The 21,333-nt window shown below is 42.6% G+C and overlaps 1 protein-coding gene and 1 long non-coding RNA gene across 3 annotated transcripts in view; one reads left to right on the plus strand and one right to left on the minus strand.

The window, feature by feature from the left end:
- PHACTR2 (phosphatase and actin regulator 2) overlaps nt 1-21,333 on the plus strand; it is a 293,821-nt gene that overhangs the window by 1,364 nt on the left and 271,124 nt on the right. The gene's annotated exons all lie outside the window — the stretch shown is intronic.
- LOC134730630 (uncharacterized) overlaps nt 3,434-21,333 on the minus strand; it is a 31,552-nt gene continuing 13,652 nt past the window's right edge. The window contains exons 3-4 of the long non-coding RNA XR_010112532.1: nt 20,064-20,196; nt 3,434-17,297 (exon numbers count right to left, since the gene is read on the minus strand). This is a non-coding gene — a long non-coding RNA (uncharacterized LOC134730630). The remainder of the gene's footprint in view (nt 17,298-20,063; nt 20,197-21,333) is intronic.

The raw sequence follows: 21,333 nt of genomic DNA on the forward strand, positions 1-21,333 counted from the left end.
CTCCTATCTCAGTATTCAGAGTGGGAATCATAGTATGGTACTACCACATTGGGAGGTTATGTGGATTAAGTAATCATTTTAAACTGCTTTTGAACAAAGCATTAGCCTAAGAATTGTAGGACTGTTTTTTAAAAGTCCACCAGATGTGTCAAGTTTCCACCAGTTGTCTGATGTGCAATCTTTGTAGGATGCATGGGAGCTGGGAAATTAGAAATGAAGCTAGCTAGCATCAAAAACTACCCATAGTGGCAAAAGCCCTGCCGGGGCGTGAATGTGCACTGTACCCGCTACCACTGCCCTGGTTTTCAGGCTCTGTGCTCCGGGATCAGGCCTTCTTTGGGTTCTAACTCAACCTCACCTAAAGCTGAGCTTCCTGTTCAAAAAAGCACATTTCCATGCCTCTAACTCCACTTCAGCTGGCTAACTCTCTCACCATAGCCTTCTGTCTTCTTATTCTTGTCATATTGTTTTTGCCGCCCAACATGTGTACTTGAAAAACCTCAAAAGCATTGCCGTTGTGACTTTGTAGATCGCATTGGATGAAACAAGTCAGAACTGTTAGAATAGAGGTAGTGGGATTTGTGTAAAGATTCTTCCTCTGAATTTGTATTGTGAAAAGCATTGAGTCCGAATGTGTTTAACCACCTGCTCTTGGTGTGCTGGCCAAACTGAACTCGAACCGTGGATTATTTTGATTGATTTCTACAAAGATTAACTTTCAGAGACTCTAAAGAGACCACTGAGAATTCACCTAGTTGGTGATTGTAGACAAAGTATAGCTTGCATTGCCATTTTTCATTTTCATGGGTGGAAATTATGGCCTGTATGCAGAAAAAGGACAGCAAAGACATTTAAAATGTGAGTGTGCAAAGTGTACATCATGTGAACCATGGGCTCCAATTTATAAAATTATTTTACTTCCGAGGACTCTTTGTCTTTTCTGTGTCCTCTTAACGGATGCTAGGAAGTGAAACCTTTCAGCTCAGTTGTCCCCTGTGCCGCAGGATGCTGGCACACATGTAGAAGAGTGAACATCTTTCATGTACCTGATTTCATTTTCAGAACTGAGCCTCGGATCCCTTTAAGAGCAGACTAAATGTGATCAGGAGCTCCCTGCTCTTAGAGTCAGAGAGAAAAAGAATGAGCAGGTCCTTCACTGACACACAGAGTATTTCTCCAGAATGCCCCACAGCCTCTGCAGCCTCTGTAAGCCATGCAGGATGGATCTGAGAATCAGCAAGATGACTGCGCTGGGATCTCTGAATTATCTCAGAGGCACAATAAGAGGGTTACACGCCTTGTAAAAACATTCCTTGGCCTAACACTATAGTAGCCCAATTTCCAGCCCTTCTCCAGAAGCTCTGGGCACACACAGAGGCAGCACCTAGAGCAAGGTCATGTGTGGCTTGCCAAAACAGCCCCGGACCAGCATCTGTGGCCTCATCTCAGAATCTCAGGCCCCACCCCAGGCCTGCTTAACTGAATCTGCATTTTAATAAGATCCCCAGGTTGTTCTTAGTCACCTTGCAGTTTGAAAAGTGCTGCTCTCCCACACTGGTTTTCAAACTTGGCTACACATAGGAATTGCTTGGGGAGTTAACAACGAAACAACTTGTGGCTGGGTCGCACACCTAGGGATTCTGATTTAATTGGCATCAGGTGCATCCTGGCCATTAGATGATGCTAATGAGTAGCGAAGTTTGAGAACCGCTGTCCTGTGCCATATTATGTCACCCTGGCTTGCTGCCGTATGTCTTGTGATACCGTGATACAAGTGTAAGTTTAAAGAATTTGTTTTAGTACCTTCTCACATCCCTATTGCTACATCCTGTCTTCTACTACTGCAGTCTCCCAAGCAGCCTTCCTCGCTCCTATTTTGGATTCCAGCTAGTTGTCAAATGTTCTTCCTAAGGGATAATTTCTAATCATGAGTTAACTCCCTGCTGTGAGTCCTTAGAAGAGTGTTGAGGGGAAAAGGAAATCACCTTTTGCAGTGACAGTGACCTGAAATGGAGAAGAGGAAGGGGAAGAAAGAGTGCTTGCCAAGAGTTGTCAGAGAACAGCCTCCCTCCAGAACGACAGACCATCCTTGCTACCTGCGATCATTACCCCAGCCTCCCCCACAGCTCCACCTCCATCCTTCTTTCCAGGAAAGAATAGTAAAAACTTGGAACTCAGCCTCTAAAATCTTGCCCACTGCTGCAAACAGTCAGTCTAATACTAAATATACCTTTTTAAAGACCTGTTCTGTGCTAGCACTGTGTTGATAAATACTGTGAGGGTACCCCAAGAGAATCGGCTTCCCCTGACTATGCTAGATTATTACTAGATTTTTGTCAAGACAAACGTCTCAGACTTCAAGGGATTTTATTTAATTTGTGGCTTGAGGAATTTTTCACTTAAGAATGCAAGTGCTTTATCAGAAAAAAAAAACCCAAGCCAGTTTTATATTTCAAAATCTATACAAAAAAGTTAAGAAAATAAAATATTTTCAAATAAGTATTTTTTAAAGATAGAATTGAAGTAACAGTGGAATTTATGAATAAACTCTTTTATTATGTTTATAAAAACGTGGATTTATTTTGCCATATGGTTTTTGAACTCACACTTCTGGAATTCAACAAAAGTTCTGAATTTCTTTTTCTTTTTTTGAGATGGAGTCTTGCTGTGTTGTCCAAGCTGGAGTACAATGGCTGTTCACCAGTACAACCGTACTGCACTGCAGCCTCAAACCCTGAGGCTCAAGGGATCCTGCTGCCTCAGCCTCCTGAGTAGCTGGTGTTATAGGTGCATGCCACTGCTCCCAGCCTTGGATTTTTAAAATCCAGTATTTCTTTGTAAATAAAGTGATGTTTAACTCAATTTTTAAAGTAAAATCTTGAAACAAGGTTCTCATAGTATATGGTCATGTATTCTCTTAAGTTTTAGACAGATCCTGTTCGGTATTAAGGAGCTTTGATAACTTTTTAGTGGTTTCTGATGTGCTGTTCTGATAAGCACAGTGTTTAGTAAGTAAAGAACCTGAAGACACACAGCCAGGGGCATAGACCATGTAAAGATTCAGCAAGTACCGACTGTTGGCCTACTGGGTGCCAGGTGCTGTTCTGGACCTGTGTGGGCTATAGGGAGGACCAAAAGGTGTTTTTATTTTCATGTGATGATGCTTAGTCTTGCACATTGCACATTGGGCTGCATAGATCAGAGAACCATTCAAGCCACCTCCAAAAAAAGCAGTATAGGTGTGTGGACCACTTCATTAGCTTAATGTGCAAGTACAATCTCATCTTTTTATTACTCTGATTCATCTCTTCAGTATCCCTATGCCCTGGTATATATAGGCATAGGGGTAACAGCAAATCCAGGATCTTTTTCTCAAATCTTTAATTCCTGGTGTGTTCAGTGCTGAGTGGAAGTGAGAAACCTCGCATACCTCAGTGTACTATCAGTTCATATGCACTGCTTTCTGGCCACTTCCATGAGATACTGCTGTCCAAGACCAGTTCTGCTGTTGGGTCACCTGTGCTGTTGGGGGAAGCTTGTGCTTGCTTATCCCTTGCTGGTGCTTCTACTATGTTTCTTACTGACCTCCAAGGTTGTAACTCTTTGAGTTGATGCTTTGTGCTCCGAAAGGGTGGCTGGGTCCCAAGAGGCTTCTGAGCCCCAGCCACGAGCTAAGCTGGAGGTGCCCTAGGCCAGGAACTATGAACACCTGCTCACTTTACATTTGTGTAACTCAGAGTGGGTTTTTTTTCCAAACAAAGACCATCTGGTTCTAAGTTTACTTTCTGTCTCTCCCTGGTCAGGGAATAGCAAGGCCACCCTGCCCAGGCCAGCTCGGACAGTACAAGAGGGTGCTGGATGGAGCAGGTGCTGGTGGGCTCAGGTCCAGCCTGCGCTTTGCCCAGGTCAAGCTGTGTACCTGGTGTGGACATGTGTGCCTTCCTTCTCCCCCAGGGAGAGCACCCTTTTCTTTGCACAAAAGCCATGGGCTTCTCATCTACCCAGGAGCCTGACCACCGGTCAGGCTTCATTCCAGAAGGGGCACCTCCTATCTGATTCTTACCAAGTAACCATAGCAGCTGATGACAGTCCTGTATCAGAGCTTGGCACATTTGAAAAATTGGCTTCACCTGTTAAGTCAGGAGGTCCTTATTAGGTCAGATTGCACCTGACCTGGGGCTGACACCAGAGAGTTGTCAGGAATTGAGGCAACCAATTCCTCTTTCTCTAGCCCTTTCCTAGGCTGGCATGGTTTCAGCAGGCTTGAGCTTCTGTTTGTCTCTCTGTTGACCAGCTTTCTTATTCTCTAATCAAAAGAGATTATCTCTCCTTCATAGGTGTTTCCTCATCCATCTGCTTAAAATGGCACATCAGGGGTCCTACCTACCTGACAGCAATCTTCCTCTGTTTCCTTTTAGCTCTTGCCTTGTGTTTACCTGGGGAAAATTTCTTCATATTTCATAGTTCAAATTCTCTAGAAAAGACCTATTGTGTGAAGCCACCTTTATACAGCAAGACAGAGATCATATGCCCCAGAGGTGCCTCTGGATTTGTTGCCTTTGATCAGATACCAATTGGAGCCGAAACCAGTTGTGGAGCATGAAGTCACAGTGCCAACATGGCCATGTAGAAGGGACTGAGCCTGGCCAGTTTCCATTCGTCCATTCATTCAATTAGTCTTTATTGATTACTGCTATGTGCCAGGTACTGTTCCAGGCACTGGGCATACAAAGGTGAGCAGATGTGATTCTGTGATTCTGGAGTTAGACTGAAAGCAGAGAGGATACTCAGAAAGGGTGTGGCAGGCCAGACACAGCAGTGTCTCTGGTGATCTAAGCTATAGGCCTTGCATCATGCTCAGTAAATAACATGATGATGATGATGACTGTTCTTGTTTTCAGAGGATGCATGAAGAGCTAATTTACTTAAACTAGTTAAGCTCTAGTTTGTGTCAGTACCTCAGTGGCAGCTCTGAGACAGATATTAAAGCCGTGGATTTATTCTGGCCCCTACGTACTGCTGAAGATGCTGTAGGCAAGGGCATATCTTGATTTTTCATTTCTTCGTTCAATCAACAAATGGCTAGTGAGCTAACACAAAGGTTGCAAAGACATCCCTCAGGAACTCACAGTTTAGTGGGGAAAGACAGGCCAATAAGCCAAAGACCACAGTGCAATAAAGTATAAGCTATGATTAGTGCCCTGTCCTGGGCCTGGGGGAGAACCTAGGATGGTCGGCTATAGGGAATGGCTGTGGGGAGAAAAGGCCTCTGGCAAGAGGTGAAACCTGGGCTATCTCTATGCAAAAGGAGGAACTGAAAGATGGAGTTGGGTTGGGGAGGAAGAGTGTTTGGGGATGGGAAACAGTACATGCAAAAGGCCTGAAACAAACTGGCATAATCAGAAAACACTCAGCAGTTGCTTTTGGCTCTGAGCAGGGTTCTTTTGGGAGAGAAGGGAGAGTAGAGAGCTGGGCAGAGACTGAGTATGGGAGGTTGCTGTGTTTGCTTTTTTCCTGGGAGACACAATTTAGGCATTTGCAAGTTTGATATGGATATATTCTGAGTATATTCTGACATGAACACTGAAAGACAGAGACAATGGTAGAAAGAGCACAGACAACTGAGATTGGGACTGTCAGGGCTCAGAAAACAATACCCCAAAGCGTGGTGCTTTGATGTGCTGAGTATTTCTAACTGAAGGACATTGGAAGGGCCTCAGAAGTAAAGCCTCTCTCTGACCTTCTCTTGCCCTTCTCTTGACCTCCTATCTTCTGTTCCTCTTTCTCCCAAAATGCAGGCCACAGAGACTAGAATTCCTCTTCCCTGAGGTGGGTTGTAGAAACTAGGAATGTTACTCTAACCTTGCCCTGCCTTTTTGTGTAGGAACTAGCCGTAAAGAAATTCTTTGACCTGCCTTGTGTGATAGTAGGTCATAAGACCTTCATTCCAGGAGCGAGGGAGGGAGGGAGTGGGAAGGAAGGGAGGCAGGGAGGGGGAAAGAAGGAAGGAAGGCAGGCAGGCTCCCATATCAAATAAAACTTTGATTCAAGAAGTTTGTTAGGCTTTCCTCTTGTTAACCTGTCTTGTGTTACAGGAGTGTTGCCATGACCCTTACGATAGGTGAGAAAAGGTATCACACCTTTCTCCCCCATACACAGAATCTGGTTATTATCTGTGTAATCTTAGGACAGATTGACACCTGTCACCTCCCTATGCTAGGTTTAAGTCACCTCCCTATGCTAGGTTTCCTTATATCTGACCTGAAAATAATTAGTAACAGTAACACATAGCTCATAGGATTATTGTGAGGCTGAAATGTGTGAAAAGTGCTTTTGAACTTTAAAGTACTGTGTAAGTGGTGGCACCTTCGCATGCTTCCATTATAAGGCTTACTGTGCTGCATTCAAATGATGCATGGATTTTTCTCCTTCCCTGCACCATAAAATCATTGAAGGTGGAAAGCATATTTTATTTATTTTTGCATTCTCAGTACCTACTACAGAGCCTGGTACACACTAGGTGCTCAGTAGATACTTGTAGAATTAATGCATGAATTACCTTAAAAATAGTTCTTTTGACATTAAGTATCTATATATCAAAAACTAGCCTAAAATGATTTTTTAAAAATGTGTAAATAGAAGATTGGGTAAAAATGGGGATTTCCAAAATTTAAAAATAATGAGAGATTTTTTTTTTTTTCTTTGAGACAGGTCTCACTCTGTCACCCAGGCTGGAATGCAGTGGTGCCATCTCAGCTCACTACAACCTCTGCCTCCCATGTTCAAGCGATTCTCCCACCTCAGCCTCCTGAATAGCTGGGACTACAGGCATGTGCCATCATGCCTGGCTAATTGTTGTATTTTTGGGTAGAGATGGGGTTTCACTATGTTGGCCAGGATGGTCTCGAACTCCTGACCTCAAGTGAGCCGCCCACCTAGGCCTCCCAAAGTTCTGGGATTACAAGCATAAGCCACTGCTCCTGGCCTGTTTTTGTTTTTGTTTTTGTTTGTTTGTTTGTTTTTTTGTTTGTTTGTTTGTTTTTTTTTTTGAGACGGAGTCTCGCTGTGTCTCCCAGGTTGGAGTGCAGTGGCGCGATCTCGGCTCACTGCAAGCTCCGCCTCCCGGGTTCACGCCATTCTCCTGCCTCAGCCTCCCAAGTAGCTGGGACTACAGGCGCCCGCCAACACGCCCGGCTAATTTTTTGTAATTTTAGTAGAAACGGGGTTTCACCGTGTTAGCCAAGATGGTCTCGATCTCCTGACCTCGTGATCCGCCCGTCTCGGCCTCCCAAAGTGCTAGGATTACAGGCGTGAGCCACCGCGCCCGGCCCTGTTTTTGTTTTTTATACAGCTACCCATGAGATCATTAGAACTTCCTTGGGGCTAGTGTGTAAACCTCACTTGGCAACACCTATGGAAGTGAAGAGTGAAAAGGAAGTCATAAGTGTCAGTTCATCCTGAGGCTAGTGGTGATGGAACCCCAGCCACGGGGACTCTGCAGCCTCCTGGGAATGTTGGTGCTGGGTATTGGATGCAAGAGTGTAGGCAAACGAAGGCAGAAGGAAGTGCACTCATGCTATCCCAATCCTGCATTATTTCCCCACATGATCACACTCTATAGCAACCCTGTGAGAGAACAGTGTATCAGCTCCTTTTTTCAGGTAAGGAACCTGGTTTCAGAAGAGTGGAGTAACCCACCCAAGTCCCTCAGGCAGCAGGGAAGGAATAGAACCAAGACTCAAATCTTCATGACTTCAAAACGCATACTCTTTTCTTACCCTACCCCACCCTAGTACATATCTATCACCCCTCATAGAAACAACTCATGTTCATCTCCACCAACAGAGGGAAAATCGCATTATGTTTTACTCTGAATTATGAAAGAGATCATCAGAATAAATATCACTTTCTATCAGAAAGTATTTTTAAGGCCCCAGTCAATGGTCTGTCTACTTTAAGGTGCATTCAACACCACATTTCTAGCATAAAGAACAAATTTGACTTACTCGTGATGGAGTGTTCTGCCGTGTTTTCAGGCTAGCACATTTCGGTGATCATTACTTAGGTGGATTCTTTTAATCTAAAACAACTCAGTTTTGGAATCATGTGTTTAATTCATGCCCAAGAACCATATCTTGTCTCAAGGTACAAGTGTAGTTTCGGTTACAGTGAAACTCAGGAAAAAACATTGAAGCAGCTTTAGTGTTTTTAAAATACCATGCTGAGTGACTCATTATCTTTGATCACACTTGCTGAAATTTGCACAGAGAAGTAGGTTGCAGCAGCTTGCCTTAGAAAGATTTCTGAGCTCTAACTTATTTTGTGACCTATTGGCTAAAATTTGACATTTATATGCCTTACTTTGCAGTTTCTTGATACCTCTGTGAAGTCTTGAGAAAGAGTAGCTATTGCTTATCCCTCGTAACAGGAAGAAACTTGTGACTTAAAAAAAAAAAAAAAACATGTTATCTCTCTCTAGAACTTTGGACTGTGGCTAGGGCAAGAATGTCAGAGGTACAATGCTTTGATTTTGGGTCCATAACTCACATACTGTAAGCATGTGACATAATAATTGATGGTCATTAGTCAGGTCATCAATGTTGATTTATGATCTTTTTTGTTTTATGTATATTTTCACCTACCTGAATGTTTGGCATATCTTCTTTGGAGGTATAATTTCTATTAAATAATCTTCAAGTAGCCTAAATATCAAGAACAAACATATTTAAACCCCTTTTCTCCAAACTACTGGTCATTATAAATCTTTGATTTTTGCTCCAGATGTTTGGAAAACAAGACAGAAAGGTGTGATAATGATAAAGAATGTGATTTAGCCTGGGCGCAATGGCTCACACATGTAATCCCAACATTTTGGGAGGTGGAGGCAGAAGGATTGCTTGAGTCCAGGAGCTTGAGACAAGCCTGGGAAACATAGTGAGACCCCATCTCAAAAAAAAATAAAATAAAATAAAAAATTAGCCAGGTGAACTGGTGCGCACCTGTAGTCCTTGCTACTCAGGAGGCTGAAGTGGAAAGATTGCTTGAATCCAGGAGTTCGATGCTGCAGTGAGCTGTGATTGTGGCACTGCACTCCAGCCTGGGTAACAAAGTGTGACCCCATCTAAAAAAAAAAAAAGAATATGGCTTATGGTTAGTAAGTGCTATAGAATTTATGTCTTCAAATGAGAGTTATCTTTTAGAGTTGTCATATTGGAAGAGTATATACTTATTCCCATTATAATCTTATTAGGCAAAACAGTGTTCAACAAAAGTTTTGTGACTAAAATATGTGACCCATATTTTTATCCTCTTGCCCTAACTATACCTCAATTGTAGCTCTTTCTAAAAATCATGTCTACATTTGAGTGACATAGATGTACTGTCACTGAGGAAGATTTGAAAAAGCATTCCATAAATGGCAGTAACAGTGGCCACATAGTAGGAATACATTTATTTTCTCCCAGCATGATTATTTTGGTGGGAATAACAATCATTTGGACAGCTAAGTCATTCACATTACTTTATAGTAGCACTGCGTACCTCCAAAATATATAACCACACAAGGTCATATGTGCTAACCAAGCAGATCAGTTGGAACTGTTAACACAGTGACTGTGAGATCTAGAAAGTAAAGGAGCTTTGAAACAGCCACTGTGACATTTGTAGAAGGGACCCAATCAGATATGAATGAGAGGATTACTAAGTAATAGCAAGGGTTTGAACAAAATGAACAAATTTCTATAGTTAGCAATAGAGACTCCCTTCTTCGAATGAAGGAAAAGAGGTTTGTTTGTCTATTTGTTAACAAGAGCAGCCATTAACCGGGAAGGAGAGTGTGGCTTCATGATACCTTGCGGCCAGGAACTGATACATTGATACATTGGTTGTGATCAAGGAGGGCACTCTCTTTTTGTTTCCAGGGATTGATCTAACTCTCTCTTGCCCGCTGTATGTATGTATGTATGTATGTATGTATGTATGTATGTATGTATCTATCATCTATCTATCCATCTATCCTTTCATCATCCATCATCTATTAATCTATCTATCTTCATCATCATCATCATGTGTATCATCTATCTATCTTATTTTGGCCTACTATAACAAACTGTCATAGACTGGTTGGCTTATAAATAAGAGAAGTTTATTTCTCTTATTATGTCTCACAGTTCTGGAGGCTGGAAGTTCAAGATCAAGACACTGGCAGATTCAGTGTTTGGCGAGGGCCTGCTTCCTGGTTCATAGATGGCCATCTTCTTGCTGTGTCCTCACATGGCAGAGGGAGGAAGAAAGCTCTCTGTGAGCTCCTATAATGACACTAATTTCATTCATGAAGGTTCCACCCTCAATACCTCATCTAATCCTTATTACCTCCCAAAGACTCCACCTCATAATACCATCATGTTAGGGGATAGGGTTCTAATGTTTGGATTTTGAAGGGATATAAGCATTCAGTCCGTAACACTACCTAACTAATCTGTCTTTCCATCCATTCAACCGTCCATCCTTCTGTCTTTCCCTCCCTCCCAGACTTCTCTGATGCTGTGAGCACATATTCTCCTCAGATTTCCCCTATTTACATGTCTTCTGTTAAAGCTAGCAGAGAGGGCTGCCCTTGGAATCCAATTCCACACACCAGCCTGGGCCAGGTAGCCATTCCTGACACCAGCTATATCCGTTTTGTTGGACAGAGACCACTGGGGTGTATTCTTGCAGGTGTGGAGAGCACAGTACCTTGATGAGAGGTGGGGGACTGGGAAAACACAACAAAAGCATTCATTACCTCCTTGTACCTGGGGCCCGGGGAGGTAAGAAATTCCAGGGCTTCTGGGAAGCCTACGTGTCACAGAGAAAAGCCTAATGTCTTTTAGGTAAGAAAGAAGGGAAAGAGTAGAGTAAGAAAACTATGTGAAATAAGGAAGCATTTTTTTAAAATAACAAAGTGGATGTTTCATTGCACCATAGGTGTTTTAGAGTTGTGGGGGAAACAAGCAAGAATGAGGCATGTTCCTAGGGAACAACAAGGTAAGAATAGGAAGGATGATGGAAATCATTGGCTGGGGTGAGGTGGGGGCACCTGTGGCTTGAAGAGTATAAAGAGTACAGGGAAGAAGGCTTGGCCATGAAGACAGGCATTCTCTCCCCCCGACCCAGATTGACATGGTGCCTGATCTCCTCCCCAGCGAACATGCCAGTCTGTAGGGTGCACATTTCCACAGAGCTGTCTGGGCCCCTTTGGTTTCCATTCAAGGCAGCCCTCAGTGGTCATTTAACCAGATCTCCTCATTCCTTCAGGAAGATTAATAGTGGGCCTCACATGGCACATCAGGCCTAGGTCTCTTCCCAAATGGAACGATATGGTAGTGAGGCCAGTTCAAACCCTTGCTTTCTGGGGATTACGTCCCCAAGGGTGACCCTGGATTCAGAGGCCTGCTCGGGGTGTGGGATGGCATTCCTTTGGCCTAATCTGATGAAACATTTCTCAGCAAGGGTTTAGAGTTTGCATGAGGTCACATGTGATTATCCAGATCTGGATTTATTGTTTTTTATGGGGGTGACTGCTCCTTAGGCAGCTGACACATTCTCAGAAGGCCGGCCACAGGCAATGGCAAGATGAGAATGTTTGCCCAAGCCCAGGAACCTGCTCGGGGGTACTCAGCAGCTGCTAAGCAGCTATGGAGGGAGAAAGGTGTTTTGAAATTTCTGGTGCTGAAAAACCTGCCTTGTACATTAAAATCTGTAAGCAAATGTCCCTGTTCCACCTCCCCTTCCTGAGCTGCCTGGCTGCCACTCCTCCCTTCTTCTGCACACGCCTACTTTAACAGTTGCTCATTGAGCCTTCTTCTAAGGCTTCCCTTGATGTTCATGTTTGCAGGCCCCCACCTGTGTTAAAGTCATGCTTAGGAGTGGGGGTGGGGTGTCTCGGTATGATTCAGCCAGTCCCTGGCCTCAACAAGCAAGCTCTTAATCCTAGGTTGTGGTTTTCAGCCATGATCACTTTGCTGCACTGTTAATAGACAATAGGCAACAAAGGCACACCACAAAGGATGAAAACTGAGAGTCCCGGTCAGCCACACCAGAAAGCGCCAAGGCTACCATTTTTTGCTAGGTGGGAGTTGGAGTGATATCCCAATGCACCAGTGGACTACTCAAATCAAACGTAATGGCCTGCTGACCAGAGCTCCCACTCTGAGTTCACATATGAGTAGATGACAGAGTCGTATTATCTAATGTAGCATTTCTCATATCTAATGTAGACTTTCTCATACACATTCTAACATAGGAATCACCCGGGGATCTTGTTGAAATGCAGTAGGTTTTGAGTGGGAATTGAGCTTGTGCACTTTCTAACAGGCTTCTAAGTTTTGCTGACGCTGCTGGTCCTCGGACCACACTTCAAGGGAAGCAAGTCTGTATGGAGAGCTTTTAATGGGCCTGTCAACTATTTTAAGGACTGATTCCTTATAGCACTGATGTACCTCAACATCCTATCCACGGAAACTTCCATGCTACTTAAAAGTCTACTCTTGCTTTCCTGTTTGGCAAACCTTACTATATATTATCTATATAGTAAATAATGGGCGGAGGGTGTCATGCTTTTTCATGAAGTTTTTTGATGAAGTATCTAAACTAATCCACGCTTTGAAGGATCTAGAGAGAGAACATGGCTTTAGAACTTTTACCTACAAAAAATATTTTGCTTCAAGAGTGTCCATATGAATTGGCTTCTGGGACTTTCTCTGAAAAACCTCTAGTGTCCAGTGTCTAGAGGACTGTACAATTAAGAGGCGGGAATAGATTTAAAAAAACAAACAACAACAAAAACAAACAAACAATGATTAGGGGCGAGTGCGGTGGCTCACGCCTGTAATCCTAGCACTTTAGGAGGCCTAGGAGGGCAGATCATTTGAGCCCAGGAGTTCGAGATCAGCCTGGGCAACATGGTGAAACCCCATCTCTAGAAAAAATACAAAAATTAGCTGAGTGTGGTGGCATGTGTCTGTAGTCCCAGCTACTTGGGAACTGAGGCAGGAGGATCACTTGAGCCTGGGAGGTTGAGACTACATGAACCATGATCGCACCACTGCACTCCAGCCTGGGTGACAAAGTGAAATCCTGTCTCCAACAACAAACAAAAAGACAACAACAAAAAAAAAACCCAAAGACTAACACATTTTATTCACAGAAAACTCAAATCCATTCTTTAAGGTGACATTACCCAAAACATGAAAAGACAAGAGTAGAAGATGGATATACAGCAGTCCCCCCTTATCTATGGGGGATTCATTCCAAGACCCCTAGTGGATGCCCGAAACCTGCAGATAGCACCTGCTGAACCCTGTGTATACACTGTATTTTTTTCCATTCATACATACCTATGATAGAGTTTAATTTTAAAATTAGGTACAGTAAGGACAACAATAACTAATAATTATAATGTAAGAAGTATGTGAATGTGTTCTCTCACTCTCAAAATACCTTACTTCACTGTGGAAGGTAAAACCTCAGATAAGTGTGGATTACTGTGGACTTTTGAAAAGTTTTACAATTGTGAAGCATTTTAAATTCTTCATTTCTCAGTGTCTGTTGTGCCTTTTGTAGACTAGAAAAAGGTAAGGCTGAACAAGATGAGCTGGGTTTCTCAACACCCGGACCAGGGCTGTGATGATAGGAACAGGAAGGAAGGGAGACCTTGGGAACTATTGCTTCTATGGGTTGAACATAGGGACCTCCTTCTAGGGAGACTAAAGATGCTGAGATACACCTTAGTATCAGAGTGTCGGTGGTGGCAATGATAATTATGAAGATGTTGGAAAATAGGGTTGAGGCTGCAATAAGAAGATATGTTAATTTTGTTATCTGTGGTTGATATTATAATACCCATTGAAAATGCCCTGTAGAAGAGAGAAATATAATAATGGGGGAGGCTAAGCTCTAAATGGAGAACTTTGACTTGCTGGTTGGATTAATAATGTGACCATTTATTATTGCCTTGGGTATCACTGGAATTTTCCTACATAGCTTTGTTCACATGAAAAGTTAAAGTTTACTGCATAGTGCTTGCTTAATAATTTGTTCAGCAAGCAATATGCAATAAACTTTAACTTTTCATGTGAGTATAGACTGTCTCCCTCTCTTCGAGTTCACTTTGAGTAGTAGACTTTTGTAATCTCAATGGTGCCTCATCCGTAGTAGTTGTTTATAAGGCATTTGTTGGAAAGCGACTGATTATACTTGGGAGTATTTGTAGTCACCTGAAAATAGTGAGAAGCCACAGCTGGAAAAAAAAAATTAGAAGACTAGGGAAGAAAGAGTGTGGTGAGGGAGGTTAATGGCCCCCAGCTCACCTAAGAGAACCTAAAGAATAAAAACTGAAAGGACATCTTCAGATTGCATCTGAAGGAAGTCACTGGAATTCACAGCCAAAGCATTTTTGATGAAGTTCTAAGAATGAAAACCCAGAGAGTCACTGAGGGAGTAGGAGTTGAAGGGAAGTTTAAGGAGCAAAACCACAAATGGAAATAAAGGGCAGGGAAGCAGGGAAATAACAACAACCAACAAGAAAAGTTCCTGTGAAGCAAGTACTCTTCACCCAGTACCTTTCAATAATCTTTCATTAACATGATCTTCTGTGCTCAGACATGTCTGTTTATGGATAATATTAAGCATGTAGTAGATGGTGCTCTATCAGAATTAAAAAAAAATTGAAGGCTGGATGCGGTGGCTCATACCTATAATCCCAGCACTTTGGAAGGCCAAGGCAGGTGGATCACTTGAGGTCAGGAGTTTGAGACTAGCCTAGCCAACATGGTGAAACCCTGTCTCTACTAAAAATACAAAAATGAGCCGGGCATGGTGGTACTCAGGAGGTTGAGGCCAGAGAATTGCAGAGGTTGCAGTGAGCCAAGATCGTGCCACTGCACTCCAGCCTTGGCAACTGAGCGAGACTCCATCTCAAAAAGAAAAAAAAAAAAAAAAAGCAAAAAACTAACCAACCAACCGAACAAACCAAAAAACACATTGAAGAAACCTTTAGGAAAACCGGCATGATCTCTGATATCCAGCTGCCTGTCACTTGCCAGGTATTTAAGGAGTGAAATGAGCAATGATGTTTCATCCAGATGCTTAAACATGCTTATCCCAGCCCAGAAGTGTGGCTGAGGGGCTAAAACCCATGCACCACTCTTGACCCATCAACAAGGTTCAGCAAGTATTTACTGAGTCTCTATTATGTGCCAGTGAGAAAACAAAAATCCAGCTCATAGAGACTGCAGTATAGTGAGGGTGTCAAAGATAAAGCTGGAAACTAAAGTGGCAAGGAGAGATTTTAATGAGTGATAGACTATTGCTATAGAGAACTATTCAGTGTGAACTGAACAACTTCAATTTGTACAGAAGTGACTGTGCATTTTAAAGAGAGAATGAAGGAGTATAGAGGGAGGTGAACAGAGGTTCAGTAAATTCACGGAAGTGAAAATATCATACAAACCAGGAAGAGGGGAGTTGGTGCATGTAAACCCAGCTGGGTTTGTTAACTGGTGCTTATGGAAGTCAGGCTCCCACCCTCCCACACAGGCTGGAGACAGGAGCCCCATCTTCAGATGTTAGATGAACAAATGGTAAATTATTTTGACAGTTTTGAGTTTTCTCAGACAGGCACTTTAAGGCGAGTTAAGGTCATTCTAGAGATGCAGGCCTTGAGCTGTTAGAAACTGTATTCATGTTTTATTCGAGTCTCTATAGGCTGAGGTTGAGGCCTAGTTGAGAAGAGGGCTCAGGGGAGCTGACTAGAGTTTGATCAAGAAAAGAGTCTTGCTGGGAGACAGAGACAATACACAAACTAAATAAACAATATTAGATGGTGATTACAAAGCAGAGGAAGGGTATACGTCGTGCCGGGGTGAAGGTGTGCAGATTGCAACCTTAAGTATGGCAACCAAGGCAGGCCCCACTGAGAAGGTGGCATTTGAAGAAAGGCCTGAGAGAAGTTAAGGGGTGATCCTTCCAGGCAGAGAGAAGAGCAAGGGCAAAGGCCCCAAGGAACAGAAAAGAATCCCGGGTTGGGCCCCTGTAGACCACCGCAATGACGTTGACATTTTCTCTGAGTGAGACTGGGGATCCAGTGGCGGGGGCGCTGGGCAGAGGGGCATCATGTTTTTTGATACAAATGTAGAAAGCAAAGTTTGGGAGATAACTATTTCATTCATATCAATATCAACTTAGGAGTGAATCCACAGTATGCAGGGCTATGGTGTCTGCTGCTTCTCAGGAAGGGACAGTAACTAGCCAATTGATGGAGATTTTAACATGTGGAAGTAGCTAAACTAATTGAAGACATTTAAAAATGTCTTTACCTCCAACAATTTGCTGTTAAAAAATTATTCAATGACACTTGTTAAAGCATAGTAAGGCAGATTTTATTTAGGACCATTGCAATAGGTATAGGGACCACTGCTATCGATTTTGTAGTCGGGGAGAGGGATTGGGCTCAACTCTGAATGTAACAGGGAAAATAACTTATAGCCAAGGAGCAGTGTATCTTGCTCCTTGGCTATAAATTACAAGTGGGTGTCAGTGGATGGAAAATTACTAAAAGGAAACGTCAGCGTTAGAGCACTCTTGCTGAAGACAGGACAGGATGATCAGCCCTCACCTGAGGAAAGGTGAAGGGCTAAGGAACTCGATTGAGGGTGGGAGTTCTCGGTAAACCAATTTAGCAGGGCTTTTGTTAAAACTGTATTTTACCAGGAAGTGCCCAGATGGGCCTAGAAGATCCAAGAGCCTGACTAAAGCTTGGTCACTCAAATAATCTTTGTCACTGCCAGTCTAAGAGGTCAAAAGTGTAATTTTGTCTTTCCCTGGTTACTATTGAACCTAGGAAATATTTTATATTATTAGCCATTTGCATTTTCTTTCTCTGTGGTCTTCCCAGTACATATCCTTTGCCCTTTGTTCCTGTTGCGTTATTTTCTTAACTCTTGGTGTGTTGAGTTAATAAATAATCCTTTGTGGTATACATTGGAAGTATTTTTCTGCTATTTGGTTTTCTTTCATTTTGTTCTTAGGACGTTTTGTTACTCAGGAACAAATCCAGTTTTGATGTGTGAAGGTGTGTGTTTCCATACACATACGGAGGATTTACAAATATGCTGTAGATGTCTGTATTTGCTTTGAAATGCCCTTCAATAAAAACCATCCCAGCTTCTGTGATTCTTATCTTCCCTTTTTAGTGTGGGAGGCTTCCTGCTTTGCTTTGTCTGCACATTTACATCGAGCCTGCCGAGCTTAATTTTAACCTGGGGAAAAATACAGAAGAGAAGCTATTTTCAGTCAGGTCATATTACTGAGAACACCTGTGAAATTCAGGATATTTTCTTGGGGGTAAGTTAAAATGTAGGACGCCACCTTGCCTGAAGCACATTTCTATTGTGGTTGCTGTACAAATTGGGAGGTGTTACTTGGAGCCAAAAACCTTATCACTTTCACACCAGCACTGCTTCTAAGTTGCATGCCTCCAACCCTCAATCCTTGGTATTAATTCTGAAACAACTAGTATAACCATCTGTTGAAAAGTTATGTGGGAAAAAAAGGGGTCTTTGTGGCCTGTGTTATTCACTTCCCTGATGATCAACACAGAAATATTTTACATTTTGGTTATCAGTCTATTTTTTCCTGCTTTTCCTCTTGCTCCAGTTTGCCTTCCTAAATGTCTGGCCATAGGCAAATAAAATATACCCCCACCCTAGATGATTATGGTGTCAAAATTCCCTTAATCACACAGTAGCCCCAGCCACCTGTTTGAGTAATATTTTTCCTACCTCATCGTGTGAATTGTCTTATTGTTTTGGTGAAATGTTGACGCTACCACCTACTCTCATCCTCCCACCTCCATTTGCAGATAAAATCTAATTATCACCTCAGGATGGTTTCTTGACATACAATATAATTACCACCGACACAAAAGAATTTAGGGCACTATGACATTTAGCTTTTTTTTTTTTTTAAAGACTGTTGTTCAAAAAAATGATCCTTTTAAATTTGCTATTTCACAATTAATTTTTTTAAAAAGAAACAGAAAAAAACAAAAAGAAAAGAGACCAAACCTTTTACTCTTAGTAATTAATCTGTTTGTAGTGTTACATTGAAGGTAGTAGCAGAAGGGACAGTGAACACTCATGATGGTTAAGAAATTAACAAAGGAGCATGCTTTTAGGACTTCAGGCAGGGATCATTACTAAAGTCCCTAGCTTTGATTAGAATTTTGTGATACCAGCTACTGTATAATTCGGCCCCAGTTTATTTCAGACTTTCTTCCTTAAATTCATTTATTTATTTCAGGACATTAAGGTATGGACTTTAGGTGTGGGGCATCTCCAATGCTCCTGCGTGCCAGGCACAAGGCGTGGGCCAGGAGAGTGAATATCTGGTGGAGGGAGGTGAGGAATACAGGAAGTAGTGCATTTTACTAAATGGAGAAAACATTGAAGGCAGCCAGCTTGATAGAATCATCAAAAATAAAAATCGAGGCATATAACAAAACCAGAAAGTACATTTATAACTCCGTATGTCAAACTAGAGAGAGGAAAGTGAAAAAGATGAGAAAAAATATTTTGAGAAAAGTTGACTAGCTCCTCTGCAGTGACAGCATTCAAAAAATCAATCTAAACGCAGCCCTAGAGCAGCAATTCAGCTTCCCAGCTTGGAGGACTCTAGGTTTGAAGCTTTCAGCTGCTATCAGATTTGAACCTCTCAGCTCACAGGGTGCTAACTAGAGGAGAAGGAAGACGTACATCACCACAGGACCACAGCGACGCATCACCGTGGAATTTTCAGACTCAACGCACTGGCCACACCATGGGGTCCAATTGCTGCCATTTAGAAAAGCATGCTTTTAAAGTGTGTCATTTAAGAGTAAGTATTCTTTTTTAAAAATATGGGCCAGGAACTAATAAAAATGATGCACAAAGACATGAGAAGATATACTGCCTGTCTGTCCTCCTCCCTCAGAGAGACCACATTTCCTTTTGAAACAAAAATGAGGCCAGAAAGAAAGGGCTTCCCTCCCTAACCCCAGCCTCAGTTAGAGAGGGCCACAGGAGCTCGCCTACCATCTCTCTCCAAAATATGTTCTCCATGTGGTTCGGCAAGAGGATTCACTTGGTTTGACAAACTTTTCCCTTTGAAGAGTAAACACTTCCTGAAGGGTTAAAGGCCAGGTAATGGCCATTCACATTATTTTGCAAGTAAGTTACTTTAATCATCATCATCACTAGTATTGCAGAGAAGTTTAAAAGGATTCTCATCTCTCAACCATATTTCATCCTCATAACCTTTTGAATCCAGTGGGACTTTTATTTGCCCCATTTCACAGATGGGGAAAGTGGAGAGGGAGGTAAATCATCTTGGGTCATACAGCCAGTAAGTGCAGAGGCAGAATTTAAAGCCAAGTCTTCTGAGTCCAAGTTCAGGGCTGCTGCCATAACCCCATTCGTTGCACTCCCACATTTGCTGGAACTGGAGCTTTGGGTGGGATTGGGGAAGGAGGGAAGAGAAGGTCTGGAAGTGTTGGAGGTGGCATGGGCAGGGAGGTATACCTTCCTGCTAAGATGGCTCACCCTCACCGCACAGGATCTCGATGTTTCGAGAACTGACCGGACCATGTGGACCTGGTCCAGCTCTTCCAGACTCTTCCACACTCCAGTCGTTTTTCCTTGGCTGACTTCTTTCTCCGTAAGGTCTTGTCACGAGTCCTAGAGGCAACCAGTTCCTTGCGTACCCCACCCTCCTTCGTCAGCATGCTGCCACCTTTGAAACACAGGCGTGTTGTTTCTTTTGCCTGAACCCCAATAGAAATGTAAAAGGTGACACCTTGTCAGTGGGAAGCGAAGTCAGGTCATGTTCTTGAAGGTAAAGTTAGGCCAGGGTTCTACGCAATAAGCTGGAACCATCTTCCATGAGAATTGTGCTTTTTCTCCCCTTTTGCTTTGTTTTGTTTTCTCATTCCTGCCTCAGCAATACCCTTGAAGGATGGATGGGATCCTTCATGTCCAGGTGTACCTCACCTGCTTCAGGAGACACCAGACTGAACTCTTTCTCTCTGACGTTCTCCTTGGGTCCATCCCACATGCTGCCTGGGAGCTTCTTCCTTGTCACCTAAGGTCCCTTATGTCTTCATTTTTGCCCTGGATCCAGCGCCTATAGATGGAAAGAGATTTATAAGAAACACTGCACAATCAAAATATATGGACTTTGTTTGAATTCTTATTCAAAGTGTAAGAAAAAAAAGTTATCCTGGATATATTTGATGATATTAAGGAATTAATATTCCTTCTTAGGTGTGAAATAATATTGTGGTCGTGTTTTAAGAAAGAGTTTTCCCCTATTTACATGTAAAAATATGATAGGAGAAAAAAGATGTCTACTTTTTTGCTTCAAAATCTTCAACTCTCCCTTTCACCTACCTCTTTCCCTTTACTATGTAAACATGTCCTATTTGCATTAGAAATATTAAATTTCTAAATTCATATGTAGTAAAACTACTAGGTTTTTAAAAAATTGAGTGTCAGATCTGTTATGAGGATGAAATTAACTGTTTCCATGTCCATTTTCATTTTTTAGGCTACATGGTGGGGAGACCAGAAAGCTCACTATTTCACTTATTCCTGTCTCCTTTGTCATTTTCTTTAGTAATATTCTGGGTAGAGAAAGGTAAGGAGTGTGTACCAATGACCTCTGTAGTGCTAAGATACATTCATGCGTTTTTCCAATGCGAGGAGGTAGAGATCGTTTTACAAAGTCGAGCTCATGCTCTTTGTTTCCCAACTGGCCTTTGAGTACAGGTATGTTAGGATTTGTAGACCTCTGAGGAGGATTTCAGGACCTTGCTGCAAACAGTGGACCAGTAATGGTGATTAGGTAGCTCGAGGGCCCCTAAACACCTCCCTGATGATTGACCAGCTGGAATGCATGTGTATGGCTTAGGCCTGTCCCATCCCCACTCCCTGGGAGAAGGGGAGATCTGTTACAAGTGCACTGAAAGGGTCTCTCCAGACACTTGACAATCAGAAGCAGATATGGTAGCTTTTAGCCCCCTCGGCCCATCTTTGACTTCTGCTACCCATGTGGTTGGGCTGTACCCAGTAAGAAACCACCTCATCTTCAATGGTCGTGAAGATTTCCTGGAATGAGATCAAGGCTTTCCCCTGCTATAATATATAGATGACTCTTCCAATAAAGCAAGTGCCTTCATGCTCCGCTCCTTTGGGGTAGCTTTGGATTTTGGCTGGAATGTTCTCATTACTGACATCTGCTTTTAATTTGCATATGATCAAG

This window comes from Pan paniscus, chromosome 5 (assembly GCF_029289425.2).
Source record: "Pan paniscus chromosome 5, NHGRI_mPanPan1-v2.0_pri, whole genome shotgun sequence".
Classification (NCBI taxonomy): Eukaryota; Metazoa; Chordata; class Mammalia; order Primates; family Hominidae; genus Pan; species Pan paniscus.